The sequence below is a fragment of the Equus caballus genome, chromosome 12, assembly GCF_041296265.1.
Source record: "Equus caballus isolate H_3958 breed thoroughbred chromosome 12, TB-T2T, whole genome shotgun sequence".
NCBI classification, from domain to species: Eukaryota; Metazoa; Chordata; class Mammalia; order Perissodactyla; family Equidae; genus Equus; species Equus caballus.
The window spans coordinates 13,138,212-13,143,890 of NC_091695.1; the positions used below are offsets into that span (position 1 = coordinate 13,138,212).

At 36.8% G+C, this 5,679-nt stretch overlaps 1 pseudogene; it reads left to right on the forward strand.

The window, feature by feature from the left end:
• Positions 1 to 1,320: 1,320 nt before the first annotated feature.
• On the forward strand, positions 1,321 to 1,841 carry LOC138916929 (olfactory receptor 8K3-like; annotated as a pseudogene).
• The last annotated feature ends 3,838 nt before the right edge of the window (positions 1,842 to 5,679 follow it).

Sequence of the window (5,679 nt, forward strand, 5' to 3'; positions counted from 1 at the left end):
TATACAGCTGATATTTTAGGGATATTTCCAGGTACCATAAACACATTGCAACATTTAATTCTCATTTGTCTTTCCCAAGAACCCTGCACTAAAGAGTTGATTTTGCTGATATAGAAAAACAGAGTAAGATAATTTACATTATTTGCTCAAAGTACTCCTTTGTGGATACTACAACTGTAGATGTAGTAAAGACTCTATCCACCTATATGTATATTTCCTGGGATATTTCCCTCATAAAGATGAATAATCTCTACTATGATCTGTTAGAGTTTCCTGCTTATTCACCTAGGTCCTGTATCAGTCAAATGTGTTATTTGCTTCATCCCGTACCACCTGTAGGCATAAGAGTGTGAAAGGACTATGGCTTACAATAGACTCTTTTAAATGTCTCTACAGATTACTGGAATTTGGATGTTAAAATTGTTACTATGTAATTAATATGTATTTTATCATGTGATTGTAATTTGGTATGAGTAATTATGTAATTGTCATTATACAAATGACAAACATAAAGGCTTGATAATCATCTATGCACCTAACATCTCGAGTTTTTACCTTTTTTTCACTTTTGCTTCCTATATCTATTTCCATAATTATACCTACATCTGTATCAATATCTATAGCTATATCTTTATATATCTATCTCTATATCAATATCTATATCTATCTATCTATCTATCTATAGAAGTGTTTGCCAATGTTGACCCTATTGAAATTTTGGGCTGGATAGGTCTTTTTTTGTGGAGAGACAGTTTTATTATAGTAGGATAATTAGCAGCATAACTGGGTTCTAAACATGATATGTCAGAACCACCCTCACTCCAGTTGTGAAAACCAAAATAACTCTAAATATTGTCAAATGTTCTTTGGAGGATAAATCTTCCACAATTGAAAAACACTGATCTATCTCCATTGCCAATCCTATCTCTATCAGTGTTCCTATCTCACTCTATGTAGACATGTTTTATTGTGGGAGATGGGTTTATTATAAAATATGCTGATGGGAGACTTGGATTTATCTTATTTAAACTAGCTTTGTATAATAAGACAATACCAGATTATACCGCATGAAAGGTATTTACTATGCTGATGTCACTTTTCAGCATGGGTTTTCCAATAAATCCAGATGGAAAAACACAATCTAACAGTTCTGAATGAATTCATACTCATGGGAATCTCACATCACCCTGAGCTGCAAGCTCTATTATTTTGGCTCTTCCTCAGAATTTACATAGTGTCAAAGGTGGGCAACCTGGGCTTGGTCATCCTTACTGGTTAGACTTCAGACTACAAAGTACTTGTGTATTTTTTTCTCAGGCAATGTCCTATGACTTCTAAGTGGCCATCTGTAACCCTCTGCTCTGCTCAGTTATCATGTCACAAAGCGTATGTCAGGTGCTGGTGGCAATTCCATATCTCTACAACACATTTCTTTCTCTTCTAGTCACTGTAAAGATTTTTAATTTATCCTGCTGTGGCTGCAATATCATCCATCGTTTCTACCATGACTATATTCCCTTGTTATTTTTGCTTTCCTCAAACATGCATGAAATTTATTCACTATTCTGATCTTATCAGGTTTTAGTTTGATATTTTCCCTTCTGTTTGTTCTTATATCTTACCTGCTCCTTCTTGTAGCCATTCTCAGGATGAACTCTGCTGAGAGTAAGAACAAGTCTTTTTCCACCTGTGGATCCCACCTGACAATGGCAGCAGTGTTTTATGGGACTTTGATATGCTTGTATGTGCAGCTGAAGTCTAGTCATTCCTTCCACGTGGATAAAATGGCATCCATATTTTACACACTCATTATCCCCATGTTAGGATCCCTTGACCTATAGCTTAAGAAAAAGAGATGTAAAATATTCAGTACAATGAATGTGGAAAAAATTATGCCATCTTTTTTCTTAAAGTTTATGAACAATATGATTTCCAATAATCAGCTCATGGGATTCCAACTTTGCTCTGTGTCTTTAGAAGGAATAGCAAGCACAGGTGAGTTCAACATACACTTAGAGATTGCCTTATAAGTGTCAGTCACCCCTCTATGTGCTATAAATATATTAGTACAAAAAATATTTTCCTTCCTTGAGGGGCAGAGATCAATTATAATAATCAAGTAAATTCTATACTGCAGTAGAATGCATTAGGACACTATAGACCATAAGAGAGGGTAAGGAGAGTGGGTGTGCTGTGTAGGAGTGAGGAAGAATAGTAGGTACAAAGATGAATTCAAATGATTCTCATATTATTCTCAACTATTTGAATAAACATCCCAGTGTCTATGAATATGTTTGTGAGTGAGCATGTGCTTTTACACAAGCACATCCTTCTGTTTTAGCTGTCACGCTCTTCTATGTCATGTGTTAAATTCAAAGTTGTGATTTTAAGGAGGCTCAGTGTACTGCTATGACTTGAAGTTATCAGTCATATGAATTTGCTCAAATCCTTGCATACCATGTGGTTGATCTTAGGCTCCTGCCCTTTTCTCATCAGTGTAGTTGCTTTCATATATGAGCCCTAGAAAGATCATTAATTAGACATACTTAGAAATTCATAACTCACAAGAGCAGCACAAAATCTTATTTTACTGAATCAGTCCATTTCTCTATACCAGTGGATAAACCAATTAAGATAAATTTCCCTGATTATAGTTAATAATACTGTATTGTATACTTGAAAGTTACTAAGAGAGTAAATCTTACATTTTCTCACAACAAAAAATAGAAAACATGTGAAGTGAAGGAAATATTATATAATGCTAAGTTGTAAGCATTTTGCAGTATATAAGTGTGTCAAATCAACACATTGGACAACTTAAACTTACACAATGTTATATGTCAATTATATCTCAATAAAGCTGGAGTAAAAAAGATAAATTTCTTGAAATCTCCCATGGAAGTTTCCAATTTTTTTATTTTTTATTTTATTGAGATCTTGATTCTGAGCTACTTGTTGTTGACTAATGGGATTTTTATGCTTCCTTATCTTTCTGAAACACAAGACTATTTCTTTTTTAAAAGTCAAGAGCTAGTTGTTTTTTATCTTTGCATAAGTTGTCCACTCTGTTGAATTAGGTTTGCTGCCTTTTTCTGGGGTGACTTTCCTCAATTTTTGTTCCTATGAGTCTAATATACATTTAGTAGGACTCATTGTTTGACTGCATCAACTTGATAATCACTCTTATAGAAAGAAAAAGGAAATAAATACATGATTTGGGCTATACTATATTTCTAGTGTAAGTATAATAAGACATTTATCAATTTATTTATATGTTATATCTTCTTGAAAAACTTCCTCCTAACTCCTTAATTTCCAATTTTTTGGTTTATTTTTAGTATTATTAACAGTCATTGAACTTTATTTAAATCATATTGAAATTCAACTGTTTTCTTTGTCACTCATAGACTACAATTTTCTGTATAGTCAATCAAATTTGAATAAAAGTAACTCATTGAAATAAAATATGTATTTCTTCATGTGAGGATAAATACTACTAAAAATGTCTACAGTTAATTTTTTTTTAAATTATTAAGAAAAAAATTGGGGTTCAGTCCAGTGTCATACTGGTTAAGTTTACATGCTCTGCTTCAGCAGCCTAGGGTTCATAGGTTCCTATCTTAGGCACCGTCAAAGCACCATTCATCAAGCCACTCTGATGGCATCCCACATAAAATGGAGGAAGATTGGCACAGATGTTAGCTCAGTTATAATCTTCCTCAAGCGAAAAGAGGAAGACTGGCAACAGCTGTTAGCTCAAGGCCAATCTTCCTGACAAAAAAAGAAAAGGAAAAAATTGTACTGGAAATATGTAGGAACTCTGAAAATATAGTTATAAGAAAATACTTCTTTCTAGAAAATGTATGTTGGGCAGAGATGCAGTGAAATGTTAACATTAGTTATTAGTGTCTGCTAAGATTACAAAAATGTTTAAATTAATATTTTTGGTTATGTGTTACCCCAAATTATCTTTGGTTAATAATTATGACTTTTGTAATAGAAAAAAGTAAACGTCTTTAGTATCTGCATTTAAAAAAATAAACTCTCACTAAAGATAATCTAGTATCCCAGTTCTAAAAATCTTTGTGTTCCTTCTACAGTCTCTCAAATGATAAACCAGAAAGAGTAAACTTTATTGAGATTTACAAATTTTGTAAAATATTTGATGCATTTTAAATGTTAGTTAATTCATTTTAAGTATACTTATGCTATTTCAGAAAGTTTTAAATGTTTCCAGAAAATATAAAAATTGAAAAATTCAGGAATGGGAACATAACAAATCTTTCATGTGATATTATGAAAAATATCAATTTTTAAAATATTATGCAATAATGATGGGAAAAGATTCATAAAACTTAGAGTAAGAAAAGTACAGAAAATTTAGAGACATTAAGGATATCTATAAAAAAAATCTGAGAGTGACATCAGCAACATAGCAGAGTGAATGGTTCTCTTTATCTCTTCCCCTTCAAACTACAACTAAAAGGACGTTCATTGATCAATAGAAGATACTCACACAGCACCTCAGGATGCTTGCGAGATCTGTGCTGCTATACATTAGAAAGTGAATGGACTACCCCCAGGGAGGAGGTGGGGATAGGAGAGAAGTCTCCAGCTCCCAGAAAGCCCAGTACCTGTGAGCAAATCTCTCCAGGATGAAGCAGTCATAGCACCACTGCAGCCCCAAGGGTGGGTGTACAGCTCAGGGTGACTGTGAGAAGAGGTGACTGCAGCCCTGAGCACCCCTATATTTCTCTGGACCAGTGGGAAAATCCACAGTCCCACCACAGGTGCAGGGAGTGACTCAGGCTCAGATTCGGTAGGGAGGCCCTGCCCAAAAAGCACAAAGGCTGGGGTGACCTAGAAGCAGACATAACATGGCTGGGTGAGCAAACTGGGGACTGCCTTAAATGCCCATACCTCTGCTGTATCCCCAATGGAGTAAGTGAAGCTCAGGAGGGCAGTGGGAGTGAGCAGTGACAACCCAGTACCCCAGTATGATCGCTCCTTGGTCCAGTGGGAAAATCCATGGTCCCATGGTGGCCCCTCAGAGAGATTCAGCTTGTATCTAGTGGAGAGACCCTGCCCACCAAGCACAAAGTGCAACCTAGGAGCAGACATAGTACAGCTGCTAATCCAGGTGGGCAATCCAGCAGCTGCCTTAAATGCCCATAGCTTGGCTATGGCTGTGAAGGGGAAAGTGAGATCCAGCATGACTGCAGGAGTGGCCAGGGACAACCCCAAGCCCTAGCATGATTGCTCCTAGTCCCAGTGTGAAAGTCCACAGTCCCACCATAGCCCCAGGGAGTGACTCAGGTTCCATCCCAATAAGAAGTCCCTGTCCACCAAGATCAAAGGCTGGTGTGACCTAGGAACAGATGGTGGAGTATCTTCAGCCTGGGAAAAAGTGACCCAGGCTACAGCAAATAGCCACAGTAGCACTGCAGTGGCAAAGGGTCAGGATGAATGGTGGGACTGTGGTAGCAGGTGACAGCAGACCTGAGCCCCTGTGTGATCATTCTCCCAACCAGTGGGAGGGTATACAATCTCACCACCATTCAAGGGAGTGGCACAGGCTCAGAATCAGTGAGGAGGACCCAACCAACAAGCACAACAGCTGGTAAAACTTAGGACCAGAGAGTGGAGGAGCTGAGTTTGGGTGAACAAGCGTGTGGCTGT